The sequence below is a fragment of the Lycorma delicatula genome, chromosome 2 (genome assembly GCF_047948215.1).
Source record: "Lycorma delicatula isolate Av1 chromosome 2, ASM4794821v1, whole genome shotgun sequence".
Lineage (NCBI taxonomy): Eukaryota > Metazoa > Arthropoda > Insecta > Hemiptera > Fulgoridae > Lycorma > Lycorma delicatula.
In genome coordinates this window covers 34,980,763-35,005,391 of record NC_134456.1, presented here as the reverse complement: position 1 = coordinate 35,005,391, position 24,629 = coordinate 34,980,763, and the positions used below count along the sequence as shown (strand labels likewise).

Genomic DNA, 24,629 nt, shown 5'->3' with positions numbered 1-24,629 from the left:
AATTAAATGAAATGGTAATGAGTGTGAGCCTAGGCTTTCTAAAATAAGGTTTTAGTTATTTTCTCTATATCAATTTTTCCGACTAATTTTTGCTTTAAAATACTATGGATATCAGTATGACATCATCCCATCTATCATTACGAATCCAATACTAAGCGATGATGACAAAATCGTCTATCCAAACAAATTGTTTGTTTAAAAAATTCTACCTTAAATTAAAACAAACAAAAAAGCATACTACGGGATCAATTTCCTTTACAAAATAATAATTAAAACAAAGAAAAGTCGGCATTTGGTGAAGAGTAAGTCATTGTATATAGTGGGGGAAAATACACTCTGGTCGAATTTAGAACCTCCTCTGGTTGACTGATATTAAAAATAACGATTTATTCATCAAATAGCGATACATTTTAAATTATATTATGATCCGTTTTAACTCTATTGTTTTTGTTTTATAGTGAATTTTATAAATTACTTAACTTACCTTACATTTTCCACGGTTTTCCATTAGAATTTTTTCGATGGTACTACATCCTCGTTATTTTTTTTTACTTTTGTCCTTTTATTAATAGCTTGTTATTTAATTTACTTCACTAAGTTAACTTTAAAGTGTATATATATATATATATATATATATATATACAAGCGATATCTGGACTAAATCGTTAACTACAGGAGGTTAAATATTTCATGCGATCATTTACTTCTGTATGTATCTTAAATATTCTGACTCGATTTCAGTAATTCTCAAGGTATTTAAGCGTCCAAGTAAGTATAAAAATAGTAATGTTTCTATGCCAACATAAAGCAATATCGCAAGCACATTTTCAGTTCTGACAAGTGACTGGCATCTTTTCATATACTTTTAGTATTTTGTTATTATATTTAAATATGTTTATATATTTTGTAATATATATGTATTACGGTTCGAGTTAAACAAAAGATTATTGTCTATCAAAAATTTTATTAGATAACCTTGAATCTTCAAATCATTTGCCCTTAACATGACATCAACGTACAAGTTTTTGATTATCTGTCATTTTAAGGGGTTTATTTTTAAGAAAATATTCTAATATCACTTTTATTTGAAGAAATTCCTTTACTAGTTTTTTTATTTATTTTTTTAATATTTTCTGTAAATTAGTAAAATTTTATATTTACAGCACGATTACAGTTTTTTTACATTTAATTGTTTTATATAAATAATATATCAATTTTAATTATGAATGACATTTCTGTATCTGTCCGATTATAAATACAAATGTTATTGCTTTACAAATTCAGGAAAATGTTTTGAAACTCGCTTTGTTATTTACTATAAATTTATGCAATGCTGTAGCAGAATGTGTGCCACGATATTCTATTTTATTTGGATCCGTAACTAACTGTTGTCTGTGGTCAGGTCATGTTTTATTTACTTTTTTACGATTTGTATATTAAAATCCGTTATATTAAAAAAAAAAAACATCGTACGTGCATCCATGTAATTAATTCGACACCAATCTGTCCTTTTTTTCTACCTTTTGAATTTGTGGGTAGCGTTTAGAATTATTGTTAAGTATATATAAAAATAGTTATTTATGGATAGAAATCTGCTTACAAAATTACTGCCTGTAGATTACCGGTTATCTATGACCGTGTAGTCGCATTTGTCTAACTGTTTTCAACATTGATCCTACTAGTCGACTAGTTGTGTATCATAATAATTTTTCGTCCTTTGTTAGAATTATTACAGTTTTTTTTTTTATTATTTGTATTTGTAATGCTTTCATTTATTTTATAAACAAATTTTAGTTAATCTCACAGACTTTTTTTTTTTGTTTAACCTCCGGGACCACCGTTAGGTATTGCTTCAGCGGGAGGAGACGAATGATTTGTAGCGTGTGTGAAAATGCCATGCCTGACCGGGATTCGACCCCGGGACCTCCGGATGAAAGGTCGAGATGCTACCACTTGCGCCACGGAGGCCGGAAATTCTTACAGACCAGTAAATTATAAAAAAATCTGATGTGGGCACCACATTACTTCCTTTTACGCCTATTAAATTACATATACACTTTTTTTTTTAAATGAAAAGTACATAAAATTTTATTTCATTAACTTATATTTTTCATATATATATATATATATATTATTTTTATTGAATTATTTTTTATCAGATGTGCGTGCCTCCTTTCCCTTGATCAAACTATTTTATTATTAAAATTTTATTTAGCTAAAACTAGAACCAATGAAAATATTTAACACTTATGATACTTCGTTGAAAAGCTCTCAAAGAGGGCTTACTACTGCAGTTACGAAAAAGTCCAAAATCTATTTTTTTTTTAATTTTGGGCTTTTTTGGTCACTTTTGGTTCAGTTGATTGCAATCAAAAGGGGAGGTGCATAACTACATGTTACAACAATCCTAAATACAAAATTTCAACATCTTACGGCTAATCGTTTTTGAGTTATGCGAGATACATACGTACGTGTAGACCTCACGCCGAAACTAGTCAAAATGGATTCAGGGACGGTAAAAATGTATATTTCCGTTAAAATCTGGAAACCGAAATTTTTTGTGATCACAATACTTTCTTTACTTCGTACAAGGAAGTAAAAATCACATTACAAAATAAATTACAATAAAAATTCTCTTAACAGATATTAGACTAACAGATAATGAAATTAAAATAAAATAGTACTCGTAATAGTAAAATAAAATAAAATAAAAATATAAAAAGTACATCCTAAATAATGTTACAACAATCCTAAATTCAAAATTTCAAGATCCTACTGCTAATCGTTTTTGAATTATGCGAAATACATACGTACGTGCATTTGTATGATTAAATTTCCCTATTATTTTCTTTTTTATTTTATAATCTTTAATGAGAAATTCAGGGTTTTAATTTTAAATTTTTATGTAGTTATAGAGTTTTCTTCATTTTATTAATTAATTTCTTAATTTATATATTGCAGTAATGATTCTAGTGGAAAATTTGGATGGAAGTTATTTCATAGTAGCGATTTTTATTTAAGTTTATAGTTATTATAGTCGCTACTGCTGAAAATATGTAGCCCATTTTGATTTCGGTTTGCTTTTTTACAATTTTAATCGGTTAAAGGAGTACTTACTATTTAATTTCGTTAATATCGTGTAGAAATTCTTTTATTAAATGAAATTGGCCGAAGGAAGCGAGCGAATTCCGTACCTGTTGGTCGTTTATTCTATTGTGTACGCGCTCAGGCGTGCATTCTGTGTTTACACAAGTTTCGTGCTTAGGTAATGAATTAATCTCTAACAAAAGCTCTGTCGTTTATTTATAGTAAGGCTTACAAATCACGTCTTAATAAGTATCGGACTAATGTTGAACAGTTACTGGACCGCTGAATAGATTTTTCAAAAACGTTTAAGTCATCTCTGGATCCTTCCAAGAAAATATTGTTTATTCACTTAATTAGAAAAATTATTAATAATTCATCTAATAAGGATCGCTTGTATCTGGAAATATGATATTTAGTACCGATCCGTATAAGGATTCGAACTTAGAACTTTCCGGATAAAATGGGAAAACGCTACCGTTGGAGCGTAAACGGCGGTAGATCGGGCCGGGATATTATAAAGATTGTGACACGTTTCCTTCATTAATTGTAATTTTTGTCGATCGGATTTCACATTTATTTCATGAAAGCAGTGAGTGACAGAAATATACTTTGATTCTCTTCTAAAATCAACCAAGAATTTTTATTTTAATTTAACAGTTACATCCAGTTTTTGATACTAATAAATCAATATGGCCTGTCATACCAAAATTACATTAAAAGCTTAAAATTAAAATTACATATCTTAAAATTACATATGAAAGCTATTTTACTAATTAACATAATTATGTTACAATCCAAACAAAAAAATCTGATGTGGACAACACGTGACTTCCTTGTACGCCTATTAAATTACATTTACAATTTTTTTTTTTTTTTTAATGAAAAATATATAAAGTTTTATTTCATTAAAAACTTCTAATATCTTTTTCAATTTTTTTTTTTTTTTTTATTGAATTATTCATAGTAAAAATGTTTTTCTACAACGAGAAGTTAATGATGTTTTATAGGTTAATACATGTAAATATATGTTTTTTTATTAATAAATAAATATATTTAAATTAAAAAAAAGTTTAAAAAACATGTGATTCGAACCGATGTGCCTTCCCTTAAGCTCCAAATATTTCATTAATTAAAATTTTATTTGGCTATAACTCTGGAACCAATGAAAATAAGTACCTGTTATGGTATATCGTTGAAGAGCTCTCAATGAGGGTAATTACTGCAGTTAAGAAAAAGTCCAAAATCCATTTTTTGGATTTTGGGCTTTTTTGGACTCTTTTGGTTCAGTCGATTGCAATCAAAAAAGGAGGTGCACAACTAGATGTTACAACAGTCCTAAATACAAAATTTCAACATCTTAATCATTTAATTTCAAAATCCGGCTAATCGTTTTTTGAGTTATGCGAGAGTACGTAAAGACATCACGCCGGAACTAGTCAAAATGGATTCAGGGATGGTCAAAATTGATGCTTCCGTTGAAATCTGGAAACCAACATTTTTCGCGATCACAATACTTCCTTTACTTTGTACAAGGAAGTAAAAATGCACATTTCAAAGTAAACAGTAAAAATACTCTTAGCAGATATTAGACTATCAGATAATAAAATAAAAATAAATTATCACTCGTAATAGTAAATTAAATAAAAACAAAAAAAAAGTACATCCAATTAAATTTAAAATAAACTTATCAAAAACAAACTCCAATCAATCAATTTAAAAACTCGAATAAACCACCAGTTAATTATCAACTTTAAAATAGCAATCAAGATACTTAATGTTATTATAAAATATCTTTTTATAATAATCTAATTTATTTTATGATAATTAAAAAAAATTTCTTTTAGTTTAACGTAAATTAATACAAATAATATTGGTGAAAAAATCGAAATTATTTCAGCATTTTTAATTGTTGCATTTCGGCAATATTGTCAAATTTTTAAATTGTGAATTCTCGTAATAAATGGCCATTTTTTTTATAGCTATTTTTCCGTATTGTCCTGCAGTATTTTGCTATACGATTTGGACGATCATGATCTGAATTTTTCTTTTACCCGTAGATTTGTTAATTATAGAAATAATAATTCAGTCTAAAAACCATCCATAATTCTGGTCTATAAAAAATATATTTTATACGCTTGACTGGTATGATTCATTCGTGATTAATTTCGTTGTATTATTAGTCTAATGCAAAAAAAAGACTTAATTGAAAAATTATCAGAAATTATATAGGCGTATTTTAGTGTAGTATTTTCTTTGAAATTTTAAATTATCAATAAGTATTTTAATGGTAGTTTACAGTAATATACGTAGAGAATCTGCCTAATAATGAGATTCTTCTAAAGTAATATGTGTTATTTGTTTCTAACGCTTAGCAATTTGTCAAATTATGTTTTGTTGACTCATTAATAATACTCATTCCACTTGTGAAAATTGTTTTCTTTGTTTTGTTTAATACTTTAATAAGCTCCTTGTTTAATTACCTGTTTATCATTTAATACTCGTATTTAACTTTCTTTTTTCTTAATTTTTTATTCCTTTTAATAAAGTATGACGCTTTAAGCGTTTCATTTTAGTTGATTTATTATTGAAATAGAACATACCGTATATATTGTAATATTGTAATTATTTTAGATGCTGTACACTCTTGTCTGTTGTATTCACTTCAACATGTTTACATCATGATTAAGCGTGTTAAATTGCCCGAGACAGTTTCTTCCTCGTAGTAGAACAGTCAGTAAAATTAATCGTAAACAGCAGTTGAATCACTGACAAAATTCACTCTTTATATTCGGTCTCGCTTTAATCTCAAGGTAAAATTTATAGTTAACGTTAACATTCGTACCCTGTTTGTGTACTTCAGACCTTAAAGGTACTCTTATCTTAGGTATTTTAGCAAAATAAATACCGGTTATATTTTTTTCTTTATGCAAATTTATTTATTTTTAAAAGTAATTTTGTACTCGTTTCATCAGAATTTAAATGTCACATTATAATGTTGTTTCATTTTCCGTGGTTAGTAGTTTTATCAGTACTCCGTTTTAATTTAAAGTTGTTTAAACATTAGTAGACGTGTTTTTTTTTTCGCCGATAATGTTTCGATATTTTTATTAATAATATTGTAGTTATATAAATATTTTTAATAAAAGTATTTTTGTTTATTTCGTCGTTTATTATCGTCTTATGAAGTCTTTGTCCCAAGTTTATTAAAATGATATTAATTATCGTTTTAAGTAAAAATCAGATCAGCTTTCTTTATTTTAAATTTATTTAGTCGGTTTCTATGTGTTATGTTTATGATTTGCGTTCGTAATCTTATGCTGTAAAGTATTATGTATTTAGTTTTAAATTTAATTTTAACCCTTACGTTCTTTTCATTTTTTCTTATATATTTACTGAATCGTTTTCTCATCTAGGAAAGAATATTTTGATTCATTTTTTAAAATTATTATTATTATTAAACTAAAAATGCTACTCTTATGAAAAAAAGCTGACAACACAATTGTAGAACTTTCCCGTTACGGGGCTTTTTTCTGATGCTTGGCTTACACACTCGTAATTTAATTTAAAATATCTGTCATTTTATTTAAACATAATATTTTTTGTGTATTTAATTCAATGATTCTAACTAAAGCGCGCGCGCATACTGTATTTCATTCGCGCGGGTGTAGCGGTACTAGCGGCCACTTTAAATACGTTTTTACGCTTTAAATATTATTCATTTATTTAATTCTACCGCTTACCTGTGATGTTACAACATAGTTGACTACAGCAACACACCGGGTTGGTCTAGTGGTAAATTCGTCATCGCAAATCAGCTGATTTTGAAGTCGAGAGTTCTAAGATTCAAAATCGTAATAAAGGCAGTTAGTTACCTTTATTCGGATTTAAATACTAGATCGTGGATACCGGTGTTCTTTCGTGGTTGGATTTCAATTAACTCCACATCTCATGAATGGTTGCCTGAAACTGTACAAGACTACATTGATACATATCATCTTCTGAAGTAATATCTTACGGTATTTCCAGAGGCTAAACCGAAAAAGAATAGAAAAAAAAGACTACAGCAGCTGTACGTTAGTGTACACTAGCACTCCTTGCGGTGAGATGAGAGGGGGTACTAATGACACGGTATACCCTCTTTGCCAGTCGTTTATTTAGAGCATTTTTTGGGTTGGGGATGCGATTTTGCAAAATAAAAATTTGAAATATTTTTTGCTAACAAATTTGCCTAAGAAAAATAAGACCTTAATTAGACGAAATGTCGAGATGCTGCGGGTGAACTTGCTATTGCCTCACCCCCTTGACCTTTTAAGTTTAAAATTTATTGGCATCAGTGCCCCATGTATAGTAGTAATCTGACCAAGTTTAGTTAAAATCGGTCAAGTAGTTCTGGAGGTATAGGTGATTCAGAGTGGGACACCGAATACACACGTATATCTGAATATCCGAAAAATTTCCATCCGGTTTTGGGGTTTCTTAGGTGTCAAGACGGTAAAGATCCGGTGAAAACCGCATATGCCTAAATCGGACCGATTACAATAACCGTAATAGCAGAGCTACAGTTTTAGAAGGGAAAGTAAACCCGTTCACAAGAAACACTAAAAAGTTGCGTCTTGATAAAAATAAAAAAAGGAACATGTACGTAAAAATACTGATAACAAAAGAGTTTATTTAAGGCTCTAAAGTAAAGCGATTGTTAAGTTTTTCTATTAATTTTTTTGAATCTTCGCGTGAAATTACTTGGAATACCTGAATGATATTATGCGGTATGTATTTTAAGCTATACTAATCCCAAACTAAGTAGTGATGGTAGAAAAAAGAAAGACTTTTCTGATCGTTTATGGGGAAATACATTTTATCGTTTAAAAAGAAAATTCCTCTCAGGTTATAGAGAAACTTTCAACGAAACTACCAGAAACGAATTTCTACCGAATAAAATTAAGAATCATCAAAATCTGGATTTAGTGAAAAGTAAAGTCTGAAAAGATTACTTAAAAAAATTTAAAAAAAAATCATTTTGGTCGAATTAAAAGAAATTTTGTACGGCCAATGCCCAATTATCGAATGAAAGATAATATTATAAAAGTAAGAAAACAAGTCTCGTTTAGTTTTTTTTTATTTTTATCAACACCTTTTACAAATTATTTGATTTGTCTTTTTTACACACATTTTATTATAGTATAAAGCAAATATTTAATAAATTCTGTATAAAACTGAATGCAGCCTTTTGTTTTTATAATGGCTAAAACAAATTTCTGTAATTTGAGAAAACCCCTTTTCCGGTCTAGTTACGTATCCAGACCATTCTGTGTGGAAACTTAATTACTAAAAATTATAATTTTCAGTTAGTTCCCAAACACTATTTTTGTTTCAATGTCATTCTGGTGAGTTTGTTCTCCGGCTGTTATGGATTCGTATTTGTTGAAAAATATTTATACGTAAAAAAATTATATAAAAAAACGTACAATACTATCTTCTCTGAAGAAAGAAAGTAGAAATATTGCTCTTTCTATGTAGCTATCGTGTAATTTTTTTGTAAGGTAGAGAGATTACTGGAACATACAATCCTACACAAGTTGCTTTGTGACAATTGTGATCGAACAGATTTACCTTGCGATATCATTCAGATTCGTAGATTATCGTTTTACCTTAAAAATATAATATTTATGCGAATATTCTATGGAAAAGTATATTAAAAGAGATCTTTGTGAATGGAAACTAAAAAAAAAATCCTGTAAATAGTTTATAAATTGTTAATACGTCGGATAAGCTTATTTGACAGTTTTCACGATACGGAAATAGAAATTATTGCTTCCGTTATTAAACATCATTATTTTGGAAATTCATCTACTCATTCATTCATTTGCAGTGTAGGTCGACTACTGCCTACGTATTTATCTCTTATCATGTGTATCCATGCTGATAATGAGTGACAGACACTTCCTTGCTTTGCGTGCTATATTTCATGTAGTTAGGTTATGACATAAAAATGACGTAATTAATTTTTCGCAAGTTTATCGTAGTATTTCCGGTAACTTTTGGCCAAATGAGTTGTATTCGCTAAAGGTCAAACTGTTATTAGATACTTTAAAAGGATGCTGGTGAAAAAATTCAGGCGCCAACTATTTTTAGATTTTTTTTTTTTTTTTTTTACTTATTGTAACATTTTTGAAGCGATTATGTAATTTGATTAACAAATCAAATTACATAATCTTTTATTATCTTTTTATTTTTAATTATTAAATCAACTGGAGTAAAGCTGGGTTAGACCTCTGATTATATCGTTCTTTTGGACGTCTTATACAAAATATTCGCGTTTCAAAAATTTAGTTTAATCATATAAAGCGCTGAAATTTTCTAATTTATTTGTACAAAAATTTGTGATAAATTGAAAAACTCTGATGTAGACACCACATGAATTTCTTATACGCATATTAAATTACATATACACATTTTTTTTTTTTTTTTGAATGAAAAGTACATAATATTTTATTTCGTTAATAACTTCTGATATTTTTTTATTTTTTGTTATTATTAAATTATTATTTATTGTAATTTTTTTTACAATTGGAGGTTAATTATCAATAAATCAATATATTTAAATTTTTTAAAAAATGGAAGTGAAGTCGGATTTCAACCGATGTGCCTTCCCCTTGTAAGATCCAAATATTTCATTAATTAAAATTTTATTTGCTATAACTCTGAAACCAATGAAAATAAGTACCACTTATGATATATCGTTGAAAAACTCTCAATGAGGGCTTAATGCTGCAGTTAAGAAAAAGTCCAAAATCAAAATCTTTTGGATGCTGGGCTCTTTTGGACACTTTTGGTCCAGTCGATTGCAATCAAAAGGGAAGGTTCACAACTAGATGTTACAACAGTCCTAAATCCGAAATGTCAACATCCTACTGCTAATCATTTTTGAGTTATGCGAGATATATTCGTAAGTACGTCACGCCGAAATTAGTCAAAATGGATATGTCCATTGAATCTGAAAACCGGCATTTTTCACGATCACAATACTTCCTTTACTTCGTAGTAGGAAGTAAAAAACTTATAAATTTTTTTTAGTGCTTACATTTTCAAATTAGATGCATGGATGTATTAAAATATTCAAAAACATCAGTGCGGACGTTTTGAATAACACGGCAGAATCGTCATTTCTTCTCAAAACCCACGAGTTATGGCTTAATCTGCGATTGTAACCGCTCTTTAACCAAAAGCACATCTTTAGATTTACATGGTAATATAGAACAAGATCTTGTTTTTTTTTTAAACTACACAAATCACTCCATTCATCGATAAATTATATCTATCAGGCTACTGTCCCATCACGCTCAATCCAAAGCAGTCGTGGTTAAACACATACTTAATAAGAAAGTATGTGTTTAACCTTGATGAAACTGTAGTGGAAAAACTATTTTGTCAAAAAGTAATTCTGTACCTGAATAATTGTGCCAATTGAAATTCTTTTATTAAAGTTTTTTTTTTGTAATTTGGCGATGTTAGTCATTCTGGAATTTATCAACAAAACCTTAAAAATTATTAATTGAAAAAAAAACTTTAAAGCAGAACAAAAATCTTTGGCTTGTACATTTCATGTTCCAGTAACTCAAATGAACCGGCCGCACTGTATTCCTCTTTTTGACAATTGAACCTTTTATTTTTTTCTTCTTAATAATAGTAATAGATAGCAATACGTAAATACGCATCCATGAAATCCATCTAGGTTTGAATGTACTCTTACGTAATCCCGTACTACCCACGACAGATATAAATTGCGAGATTACTGCTATTATGTATCCACTGCATGCAGATTTTTTCTGAAGATCTCCGAAAAAAGTTAAACATAAGGTTTTTTCTTCAGTAATTCATTAAACAAAGAATGATATAGAATGACCAAAAAAGTACATCTATTTCTGTTTAAATCTTTAGTAATATCTTGTTCCATTTTTAACCTTATTTAACGTTTCTTTCCCTAATTCATCCGTACTTGATTTGTCGTTTGTAGGTGTACTAATACAATCCTGATAATCACTTGGCCCTCGGTAACAAAATGAACTTTGGTCAACGGAAAGTCACTTCATTTTCTATTGAAATAAAATGAGTAAGACAACAAAACTGTCTGCATTTCAATAACTTGATAGATTCTTGATAATCATTAGAATTTGTTGGTAGACTAATATTTCGTTTAATACTCATATTTAAGAATTATAAATTAAAAATCCTTGAGCTTGTTCTAAAATAGGTTTTCCTTTTTCTAGTAAAGCAAATATATTATTACCTAGTACTGACTGGTAGTAACTTGATTTTTAAGAGCAATTATCAAAGATACGCCTCTAGGTGATATCTAGTTATTCGAATTCCTCACCTAGCTTTACTGGATTTTTTCGTTCTGTTCTTTTATATCGCTGCTTTAATGTCTTTCTTTTTTGTATTTGTATGAAATTTTTTTTCCTGTTTATCTCTTTTCTATCATTTCTGTGCTCCAGAATTTATTTTAATTTGTATTGGTTTGGATGGATGATAACTTCCTGGTTATTTTCCATTAAAAACCTAGCTGTATTGAATTATCTTTATTAATATAACAAATTTTGATTGGTTCAAAGGAAAAAAAGTGAGATAACACAATTACCAGGAAAGCACCTACTAGAAAAAACTTCTCAACTAGCAGTATATAAATTAAAACTGCAATAACTGCTCCAAAATAATATAATTGACAATCCGGACGCCCATTCATTCGTTGGTTCATAGAACGCATTTAAGCATTATTCAAAACTTTCAACTCGACTTGATAGCATAAATTTTTTCTTGAGTAGAACTTGTCTTTAATGACCGTTATTGGAACTAATGAAAAGTGGTCCTGATTTAGGAAATATATAATATATGCATTAAAGACAAATAACTTTTTTTCAAATATTTGTACATTTTTAGATTCATACTTGTATTAATTACGCATCAGTATTGAAAAAAGAATGTTCAATTTAATGTACAAAACGTTTAACGTAAGCTGGAATTGCCTACCTTTTCGGAAAGTACACAAAAAAGGACGTCACACTAAGTTTATCTACTCATAACGATTTAGTTTACGGCACATAAAATCGTGATCTCAACACGTTTGACCAATATGAAATTTACAGTCATGAACAATTTCAACACGCATCGTGGGTAAATTAACCCGTTCTAAACGTTTATCGTAACATGTAAACGGCTATCGTGGGTTCTTGGCAGTTTACCATCTCTTAACACCTAAAAGTGGAACTGCATTATACAGAGTGTTCCGACTTAAAAAAGACCCCATCACTTACTCTAGACTATAAACAATAGTTTATTGTGCAAACTTACATAATTTACAGAACGTGTTGGAAATGACGTCCATCCACTACTACGCGCTTGTCAACATGTTTGATCATGTTCCAGGCTACTCTTGTTAACTGTACCCTGTTTATTTCCTGGATGCCATTTGTAATGTTGTCTTCAATCCCTGCAGGTTGTGTGGATTGCTCTTATAAAAAATTTCTTTTAAGTAACTCATAGAAAGAAGATTAAACTAGTCCTCCGATCAGGGGATCTCGGAGGCCAAAATTCTTAAAAAATAATTTTTCCACCGAAAAAATGTTGCAGCATCTCTAAAGTGGAGCAAGCTATATGGAAAGTGTCGTGTTGCAACCAGAAGTACCGCTCATACTCTGGCAGTAAGAATGAATTGTTGAATAATTTCTTGGTAGACGGCAGCATTCAGTTTTAAAAAAAATTAAAGTATCCTATTATTCGTCGCCTTGAAACCGCACACCATATACCTATTTTTGTGGGTCATGGGGAAATTCAAAGAAAATGTGCGGGTTTTCAGAACCCTCCCCCCGGTTAAGTAGTTCTGAATATTCACTTAACCCCCTCAGGTAAAACCACGTTTCATCTGAGAAAAATACATGATCTAAAATGTTGCCTCTAATGAAGTTCTTGAATCGTTGAGAATAGTGAATCCTTTTAGCATAATCACCAGATATTAGCTCATGGAAAACTTGCATACCATGCGGATTTTCGCATTCTCCTCACTGCAGTGTGGGCTGTACTTAGTGAAATGTTCTTTTGCCGTCTTAATTTCTGGGAAAATTTATGAGATCTTGTAACTGCCGATGTAATGTCCTGTACGACCTACGTCGTTAAAATTGGCTTGTGTGGGGCACGTTTCTGATCTAACATCGAAATTGTTTCACAAAAGTTTTTTACTAACTTCTGAACAACACTGAATAAGACTTCTGGCTCCCTTTTCAGATTTCTCCCTGACACACATCATGGAATTTCGTAGCTAAATAAGGTTCCTTCATGAATGCACGTTCTTCAACAGTTAACCGCATTTTAACAAACAACAACACAATTACGCAACCTTGTTCAAAAGTCAATGCTTGATACAGACTGGGAAGACTCAAATGTGCAGGCAATAAACAGTCCTCCCACTCCAGTCGTACGAACATCTTCCACATTGTTTTACCCGTTTTACATTAATATGTGCATTTTAACAAAAGTATGCGTTTAGTATAAACTATTGAGTGATGGGGCCTCTTTTAAGTTGAATATCCTATAGTTCTGAAAAGATCTTCAGAAAGCATATTTCCAAGTATTTAGTAGTTATCTAATTAATTTTTTTATTTCATGTAGTTTAAATGTGTTTCGTTCTGATCTGAATGAAATTTTGAATTTTATATTACAAACTGTATCTGCGTTTTACGTTTGATTTCAATGAAAATAGTTTAAAAACTTGTTCTTTGGTCTATAATAAATTATTCAGTTAAGTATATATTTTTTTTTGTGAAATCGCATTCCTTTTATAGTTGTAATTTTTTGTTTAAGTATTTTTAAAATTCTTTTTAGTTTGTATTAAGTTCTCATGGGATTATTTTCACCGGATTTTTTTTTTATATTAATTTTATTTACTTTTTGCAAATTTATGATGAATTTAATATTATAAGATTAATTTTAGGTTTTTGATATTCTTTTTACTTTTCTTTAGCGTTTTGCAGCGATAACTATATTCATACTGGTATTTCAAGTGCAGTTTAGTTAAGAAGCAGCTTTTAACTTCCTGTTTGGCAGGTTATCATTACGTACTTAATAAGTGCAAAACAACGATACACTGGCGCCTAATCGATATTAATATTTTTTTTACTAAGATCTGTTTTGTAATTTAATATTGTATTAAAATGTAATTTTAAATTATATTTCTTTAATTGTTTTTGTGAGTGGATTAAATTTTTTTATGAAGAATGGAAAAGGAGTTTTTCGTTTTTTTTTTTAAATTAATTTTTATAATACGATCCAATTTTTTATTTAAAAAAAGTAGTTTTAGTTATCTTTTTAGATGTCTGAAGTGTAATATTTAATTTTATTGATTATCCATAACAGTTGATACCACCAAATAAGATGTTCGTTTTATATAATTATAAGTACTCATTTTTGAATTTTATTTATTTTATTTTCTTTACCGAGTTTAAATTTATTGTTGTTTAATTTATTTGCATTTTACTTTGGCTTCCTTTATGAAATCTTTGTCTACACATTAAGTGAACCGTACTTCTTAACTATTAATAAAACTTAGTGAAATTGCTTAGATAATTAAATTAAATTACTTCCCTTGTAATAAGAGCGTTGTAAGATAATTATTTATTTGTTCTAATTTTTACTTAACTCTGTAATTCATGTTTTAACATTGATATATCACGAAAAGTTTTAAATTGAACTAAGGACAGATTTATACAACAAAAGGAGGTTAATTAACTCGACCTCTTTGCGTCCCTTAATGATTTCTTTGTTTAAAACATTTGAACAGCGATATTATTGCATGTAAGTCTTTTTATAATTTATTTTATCGACGTATTATGCGTGTATGTTTACTGCCAACCGTAATTTTTGTAGGCGACCTGATACGAGTCAAAAATCACTCTCAAAAACAGCATAACCATTTTCAAGAATAACGAAAAGCTCTCTTACCGAGCGTACGTTGGAGGGGAGGAATGTGAAGTGAATTGGTTTCCTGTTGCCTTCTTCAGTGCCGAATATGCTGATGCATATCAGAGTGCATGACGACTTCACCAGATAAATTGGTTACATACGGCCCGTACAAAGAGATACCTTTATTACTTTCATATCAGAGGTTTTCTGTATAGATATATCAATACTTTCAAATAATGCAACCACTATTTATGCTGCTTGTATCTCAGTTGATTTGTGCAAGTTGTAGCCATTAGAAAGACTGACACATATAATGTAAAGCGAGAAATTAATGTACCTTTTTATGTTGCGAGTATAACAATGCTTTATATGCACTGCTCCAATTCGATAAGGTTATATTAACGATCAGAATCTTATTAATTTTCGTTCAGGTCCTTAACTCCTTTTAGATAATGGTAAAAATTGCGTGTTCGTTATATTTATTTGTTAAAAATTAAGATCTATGAAAAAATTATCCTGTTATGAAGAAAATTTATGCTTTTTAAGCCACGAAAATTACCACTTCCAACTTTTCGTGGTGGAGTGTTAAAGTCTCAGTCTTTCATCCGGAAGGTCCACGATCATTATACGGCATTTTTCATGCATTAAAAAGATTTCCGTTCTATATCTGCACAAGCTTTGAACTTATAGGTATTATGAATTAATCATTTACTAAAAATAAATTTAAAAAATTGATAACAAAATTATTTCTGATGTACAGCTTAGGCTACAGAACAAGTTAATTTAAAATAATTATAATTTTATTTAAATATAATATTTTTTCGTTTAATTTAATTATTCTAACTAAAGCGCGCGCGCATGCCGTTTCTAATTTGTGCGGGTGTGGCGGTACTAGCGGTGACGGTCGTCACTATCTAAGCTAATGTAATTTCACAACTTACATAGAACGAATTTCGTTTGTGCGGTTGGCAGACTGGTATAGCCGCGAGGCTAAACGCACCGGGTGCCGAATCTATAGGACGATCGAGATCGAGATCCAGCCAGACCAAGTTACTTTTTACTTCTTTGTACGAAGTAAAGGAAGTATTGTGATGGCAAAAAATTTCGGTTTTCTGATTTGAACGGAAATATTCATTTTGTTCATACCTGAATCCATTTTGACTACTTTCGGCATGACGTCTGTACGTAGTTACTTATGTATCTCGCATAACTCAAAAATGATTAGCCGTAGGATGTTGAAGTTTAGGATTTAGGACTGTTGTAACATCTAGCTGTGCACTTCCCTTTTTGATTGCAGTCAACTGAACCAAAAGTACCTAAAAATGCCAAAATCCCAAAAAAAATTGGATTTTTGACTTTTTCTTAACTGCAATATAAGAAAATTATATATATATATATATATATATATATATTAGTTATTTTCATTGGTTCCAGAGTAATAGCCAAATGAAGTTTTATTAATGAAATATTTGAATCTAAGGAAGGGAATTTATTTGAAGGGAAATATTTGAATCTAAGGGGAAGGCACATAGGCTCGAATCAGACTTCATCGTTATTTTTTTTATTTAAATATATTGATTTATTAATAATTATTAACCTCTGACTGTAAAAAAAATTTACGATAAATAATAATTCGATAATCATAATATTAAAAAAAATTGATAAAAGATAAGTTATTAATGAAATAAAATTTTATGAACTTTTCATTTTTAAAAATGTGTATATATAATTTAGTAGGCGTACAAGGAAGTCATGTGGTGCCCACATCATTTTTTTTACTCGTTAAATATTATTAATTTATTTAATTCTACCGCTAACCTGTGATATCACAACATAGTAATAGGTTAGAACATTTTTAGAGGTGGTATGATTTTGAAAAAAAAATGTTTGCAAATATATTTATTCTTTAATTGTTAACAAATGTGCCTAAGAAAAATATGACCTTAATTAGGCGAAATCTCGAGATACTGAGGGTGACCTTGCTCTAGAGCCTCACCCCCTTGACCTTTTAAAATGAAAATTTATTGGTATCAATGCCCCGTGTATAGAAATAATCTGACCAAGTTTGGTCAAAATCGGTCCAGTAGTTTTGGAAATGTATGATGATTTAGAGGCCAACACACGTACATACAACTATTAACATCCGGAAAATTTTCATCCGGTTTTTTGGTATCAAAACTTTAAGATCCGGTTTAAACCGCATATGACCAGATTGGACCGATTACTATACTTTCCGTTCTAGAGCTGTAGCGCTCTTTAGATGGGACAATTAAAAAAAGAAAAATTCATAGACAAATCTGTATCCTTGATATTTACTCGGGATTTTTGAGGGAAGTATAGTGGATAAAACATTGTTAAGAACAAAGATTAGAATATACAAAGCAGCTAATTGAGGACGTAATATTCTTTAAGAACGAGATAAAAGATATGCTCAGACAGAGCGGAATGGAGAAGTGTATTCAGTGACTGTTAAGGACAAGAAAAAATGAATAATTAATATAATAAATGGATAAACAATCTTATTCCTTATTTGTTTTTATTTGTATATACGTTAATTTGTTTCTTTTTAAGTTCTTGTGAATATTTTGTTTAATAAAGTAGTTTATATTAATTGATTCACGGAAAAGATATTTTTTTCGTTAAGCAATTTAAATATCTTGTTTATTTTACACAACGATTACAGATTTATTATCAGTTATTTAATTAAATTATTTGTTGAATGTATTTTCATATAACTCTTACAACTAAAATATCGATATAATCTAATCTAATTTGACATATCTATAAACAATAATGTTAATCGTATTTATTGTACATTTTATATTGTAATTTAAAGTAATTATTGTTTTTATAATTAATTAAATTACAGCTAAGTCAATCTTGAAATTGTTTTGTACTGTAATGAATTCGTAATAACAGTGTTTTAAGTAAATTAAAATTGGAGTTGTGCGAATATTACGTAATAATACATTAATACATGACATATTAATATAAAACGTGTTAATATTAATCGAAATTGGTACCTGGTACATTAATCTCTTTTCCTCATACCGTTTGCGGAATTTCTTCTATATGGGTGAGAAATATAATTAAATATAAAGATTAATAATACAAATCCCTTCGTAACTTGTTTGGACTTAAGCGAATTAAAATAATATGCCTGTGCAATCCAACTGTTTTAGTCAAAAAAGCAGTACGATTTCTGATAATTTACACCAGTTTACTTCTTTTTTTCCTGTTTTTAGCCTCCGGTAATTACTTTTCAGATAATACTCCGGAGGATGATATGTATGATTGTAGTAGTCTTATACAGTCTCAGTTCAACCATTCCTGAGATGTGTGGTTAATTGAAACCCAACCACCAAAGAACACCGGTATCCACGATCTAGTTTTCAAATCCGTGTAAAAATAACTGACTACTAGGACTTGAATGTTGGAACTCTTAACTTCCAAATCAACAGATTTGGGAAGACGCGTTCATCACTAGACCAATCCGGTGAGTTAACACCAGTTTACTTCTAAAAAAAAAAACTTTACGATTGTCTATAAACATTTACGTCGATGATATTTATTTGATATGAACAAATTAACGAATCGCTTTAATTCATTTGTTGGTCGTTTAACCAATTCCTACTTCCTGATAATCCAGCATCGATGTTAAATCGGTCCTAAAAGCTGCAAGATAAAAAACACACACATATATATTTATTTATTCAGGAGTAATTCACAAAGCTTAATAGATCATTTAAAAGTGCATTAATTACCGAAAACGATTTAAAACATAATTAAATTTACGTAAAGTATTTAAAAAAAATTTTTTTTTTCATAAACTGACGTTGTAATTACTTATTTTACAATTAGAACAAACACAAATTTAAAGGATTACATAAAATAATTTTGTGTTCGGATTTGAAAAAAAAACGTGTTTTGAAATCTGTGTAGCTGGTGCCATTGGATTAGACTGTAGTTAATATTATTATCTTTTTCTGGTTATAACCTAAATTTACGTTAATTTTTGTGGTTGCCGTGAAGGTCTTTGAAGTCTCATTATTTGTGGAATGTTTACCGTTGAAAACGATTTTCTTTTTCATTGTAGTGAGATTTTTCTGACAACTGAGAGTAAATGTAAACATTTCAAAAGATATCTGTAAATGTATACTTAAGCTTCAACTTAGCTATCTGCTAACATTCCGCCGTCTTGAAATTAAAGGAAAATTAATTTATGTGTATTAAAAATAGCAAACTGTACTTTGTTGATAGATTTTATAATACATAAAAAAGTATCATTTTATACTGTTTAATATTATGTAAATATCTGTCAATAAAAGATACATGTGTTGATTATACATTTGTCAGTTTGTGAGAGTAACCTGCTTGTAAAGAAAATATTAGTATGGGTCTCGCTAAGGCATTAAGTACTCTATCGACCAATAAAGTCCATCTTCCTTCATTACATCCGTTCTCAGTTGTAAGTATAGCCACCGCGTTTCCTTCGCAACCCTACAAGGAGGAGTAAAGTAATGCCTTTCTTACACTGTACGTATATTTTGTATGAGTCATTGCTTTCTTTCAATCGACTTTTCGTTTCATCGGCCAATAGGGCTACAGAGCTGGCACACGCACTATAAATAACGTATAACTTCCGTATGAAAAATCGTAACCATAATCATTTAAATCCGATGATTTATATAAAGCATGATTTTTGTTTCGCTGATCTCGCTTAATAGTTTTAATCTTCAGTAAAATACGAGTTGCTGAGGATTTTTTTTTTAATTGTGAAAATAAAACCACTTTTATTTCGTTTTGTAGAACTGGATTATACTCGGACAAATTGAAATTTACCCGTAACAAACCACATTTTTTAAAGCACCGGTGCTCGTTCGAGCGTATCACGGACATCTCACCACGTTAATTCAGGCTACTTTTCAACATTTAAAAAAAAAATTGCCCTTTCACAGTTATTTTTCTCCTGTATAGTTCTTTTTAACGAAATTATGTTTTGCCTTATAATCGGTTGGAATTTAGGAACGTTTTCACCACAAAATGTTTTTTTTTACCGAGTCGAAGCAGCGTATGTAATAAACTGCTTCGAATTTGAAAGAGCTACAGTAATTTATTTCACAATATTGATTATTGCTTTAACGTAATTAAATCGGTTAAGATTCAAGCGGCAACAGTCAGAATTGTATTTTCTGAAAAAATGGTATTCATTAGATCAACTTCTACAATGAAAACAATAAAGGTGTCGCTTAAAGGCCAAATAACACTGCTTAATTAAATTCAGCTCGGTGAAAAGGAAGAAGCCTACTAATTAAGCCTACTTCATTCCTTATATCCTCTAGTAGTCCTGGAATAGTTATTTTTGATAATGACTGTCATTTCGGGTAGTTACTCTTGACTAGACGCCTACAACCACTATGTTTACGGCTTTTTACGTATATACAGTTTTAAAACAATTTTGGTGCTTCTGATAAAGATCCCAAAGGACATCTGTAACTGCGTACTCTCCATGGCGTTTGATTCGGTTAGCCGTGAAATTCTTCTTTAGTGTAAATTTTTGAGGTGCGGTTTCACTAATGTCTGATCTTTCAAAGCTCTCCTCTCCATATCAAAGGGTGATATTAAAACAGTTTAGACGGCATTCGGCAATTTTCTGTTACAGGCTCGTTTAAATTGGTTTTTCAGTCCGTTCCGGATAAATTTTTTTCTTAATTAATCTGTTTAAAAGATAGATGTGATTATAGTCGATTCAATTTGATAATGATGCCGAAATTTTTCTAGCAAGTAATTCTATCGAAAATATGAGATCGAGGACTGCAGGTGGAGTTAAAATAATCTTAAAATTCCACTAGTTAGAGATTAAAACTTAATCTAATGAAGTTAAATTGTTGCTCTGTTAAATTGAGAAAGGAAAAATTAACTTTATCTTTGATATCTGTAAAACTTCTTTCAGTGATTCAGCACGATCACCACTCTAGTTGTTATGGATTGTATGTAAACCGTGCTATAAACTTATTTATGTCACATCACTGACAGATATTAAGAATTCTTCTGTTCTTACATAAAAGAAACCTGACAACAAAGTTGCAATAATTTCCTGGCATTGGTTATTTATTCTTATGTAGTTGAAAAATAATGATACATGAAAATAAACCCAAAATACTTTTAAAAAATTCAAAAATCGATATTTTTAAACTTTGATCGGCTCCCCACCCACAAAGCATTTTTTTGGGTCACTTGCACTATACTTTGGCAGGAAGAGATAAAAAAATTCGCTGATGAAAATATGGAATAAATAAAAAGAACTTTTTTCGATTTTTGAGGAAGGGAAAAAGATTTTGGGGCAAATCTTTAAAAGAAATGTAAGATAAGTGTGCACGCGTGTACTGAGCCTAATATAAATTGGGGTTATGTTTGTAAAATTTGAGAAAATTGACCCCAATGAACTATCTACCCCCTGGAGATAGTGACATCAAACTTTTATCAACAAATTGCCCCATATACAAGAGTCTGTACAAAATTTCATCAAAATCGGCTATCCGGTCAAAAATTGTTAAGCTTCAAACACACCAACATACGAACGTACGAACATTACCCTCCCCCCAATCTGTTTGTTTTTGGGATCCCTGATTTCCATACTTTTCTTCTTGAAGCATAGATCTAGAACTGTGATGCCAGGAAAAAAAAGAAAGGATTTCTTTGATGTCCACTGTGTCGACCGTAATTAAATTTCCTAAATAATCTTACTTTCCTAAAGTATGCATCGGTATAACATCAGTTTCACTTATGGTGGGAACTGATGTTTAATAAACAGGTCTAGCGCAAGGTCGATTGGTAAAAAAACCCATTCCTTCAGTGACCGACACTTTTTTTATATGTATCCTCTGTCTTCTGATAGCAAGGTGTCAGCAACAATAAAAAAAATAAAATATTATCGACTTATAAATAAACAATTTAATATCATGTTACGCTATGCTAATATTATATGTTTAATTCAATAATAATATGTACCGTCGTGCTAAGCATTTTCAATTAGCTCAAGGACATAATTCATCAATAATCGAGTACAGCGTTTGTATCTGTTCCAAACGTTGTGGAAGAAGCTTTTATTTCTCATACTTCCAACGGGTTTGTATTAATGGGTATAAAAGTTTATAACAAATATATAAAACCAAAGATAATTTTAAAGTTTTAAAATTAAAATATATATTATAATTTCTGAGTAGTGTGTTCATAATGCTGGGAAAATTATTAACAATTCAATTATAAATATTGTTTCGATCGAATCATGTGTCTTTTCTTGCTGTATTATAATTGTTTGTAGGTTTTTCTGAATTGTTTATATAGATTTTGAATTTTTTTTTGTTGAAGATTTTGTGTTTAAAAACTTCAATTATTTCTGAATTTAAACTCTTCAATATATTTATTTTTGTTATAATTTATGTGTGTTACTAATATCATTTATTGTTATGATTTTTATATGACGTAAGAATAAAAAAAAATGTGGACAACACATGACTTCCTTGTACGTCTATTAAATTACATTTTCAATTTTTTTTTTTTAAATGAAAAGTACATAAAATTTTATTTCATTAAATATATTGAATTGTTATTATTCATCGTAAAAATTTGTTTGCAATGAGAGATTAATAATTATTAATAAATCAATACATTTAAAGTAAAAAAAAAGGAAATGAAGTCTGATTCGAACCGATGTGCCTTCCCCTAAGATTTAAATATTCCATTTGGCTGTGCTGTAACTCTGGAGCCAGTGGAAATAAGTTTCTTTTATGATACAACGTTGAAAAGCTTTCAATGAGGGCTTATTACTGCAGTTAAGAAAAAGTCCAAAATCCAATTTTTTTGGATTTTGGGCTTTTTTTGACACGTTTGGGTCAGTCCGATTGCAATCAAAAGGGGAGATGTAGAATTAGATGTTATAACAGTCATACGGCTAATCGTTTTTGAGTTTGGTGACATACATACGTTCGTTAAGACGTCACGCCGAAACTAGTCAAAATGGATTGAGGGATGGTCTAAATTCCGTTGAAATCTGAAAATTGATATGTTTCGCGATCACAATACTTCCTTTACTTCGTCCAAGGAAATAAAAATCAAAAGAGGAGGTGCACAACTAGATGTTACAACAGTCCTGAATCCAAAATTTCAACATCCTACGGCTAATCGTTTTTGAGTCATGCGAGTTATTTACATATACGTACGTACGTACGTATATTTCAAGCCGAAACTAGTCAAAACGGATATTTCAGTTGAAATCCGGAAACGGAAAATTTTCGCGATCACAATACTTCCTTTCCTTTCGTACAAGTAAAAAAATGAAAAATAATATTTAATTAGATAAGTAGAATAAATGACTTTATTTATTATAGAAGTTATCGGTCTGCGAAGCAGTTTCTTTCATCATTTAACTGTATTTTAATTGTGTTGTCTTACCTAAGATTATATTCAATAACCTTACTAACTAAATATTAGATATTATTGTGTATTTTTTTACGGTTGTGCCTTTAGCGAATGTAAGTGAGCTGGTACATATTTTTTTTGCATCAATAATAAATATTATACTCCGTATGAGGAAATTAGGAAATTAAACCTGATGTTAGAATAACTTACCTTATCAGTTTAAACCAGTAAAATTGACAGGATCATTTTTTTTTTTTTTTTTTTTTTAGAATTGAATAGTATCTTACAGCATTGTAAAAATTACTTTTTGATTATATGAAAATTTTGCAGCTGGTAACAAAGAAAAATAACCGATCATCGTTTCACATAGTCGTTTGTGTTACCACAAGCGATTATTCTGCATAAAAAATAGCCGTTCAAAAAAGATAATCTTGTAGTTTAATCGATTTAAAAAAAATAAATTCTTGTTTTCCTACCGAAACACATCGATGAACATATCAATATTTTCAAGTTAAGACAACTTGAAAGACATTTAAAAACAGTTATAGTTTTTTCATAACCCGGTGGTATATAGAGAACCATAATTCAAATTATGTTTTAGTAGTGTGGATATGTGAATTCTAAGGCAAATAACAGGTGTGCATAAGTGAACGTCTTAAGAAAATTGTCTTAATCTTAAGACGCTCATTTCCAAGAAATTCAATATCTCGGGAACGTGTGGGAGGATTTTGGAAGTTCTAACGGCGTTTTCTAAGGGGTGCGGGATGGATCAAAAGGAGGGGATTTGGTTAGGGTGAGCGCCCCGAAAGGGAGAAATTCCAAAAACCTTCAATGACGTCGGAACAGGTGGGGATATTTTAAAAATTCGAAGACCTACGTCATCAGGGGCTCCGCACGGATCGATCTTACACGTTTCGGAACGGGAACCCGCGCCACGCGGCGCGTTAAACAAAAAAACCGAGTATTACGAGTAAAAACGAAGTCCCACGTCATCAGGGGAACGTGGGATGTTTAAAAAAGTATTTTTAAACTCATAAATGTAAAAAGTAAAGGTTATCTGTTTCAAACTCGATGTAAATAAACACATCATAGTTAACGTTTTTAACCATTAGACCAGCCTTTCTTTCGCTTAAATATTTTAAGTATTAACTACTTCAAAGATCCTTTCG

At 29.9% G+C, this 24,629-nt stretch overlaps 2 protein-coding genes across 4 annotated transcripts in view; one reads left to right on the top strand and one right to left on the bottom strand.

Annotated features, from left to right (window-relative positions):
* Positions 1-704, bottom strand: part of LOC142320635 (uncharacterized) — a 53,109-nt gene extending 52,405 nt beyond the window's left edge. For all 3 annotated transcript variants that reach the window (XR_012755461.1, XR_012755462.1, XM_075358657.1), the window contains exon 1: positions 485-704. The gene's annotated coding sequence lies outside the window, so the exon portion shown is untranslated. The remainder of the gene's footprint in view (positions 1-484) is intronic.
* The window catches only part of LOC142320633 (ras-associated and pleckstrin homology domains-containing protein 1-like), a 323,711-nt gene that overhangs the window by 9,905 nt on the left and 289,177 nt on the right, over positions 1-24,629 (top strand). The gene's annotated exons all lie outside the window — the stretch shown is intronic.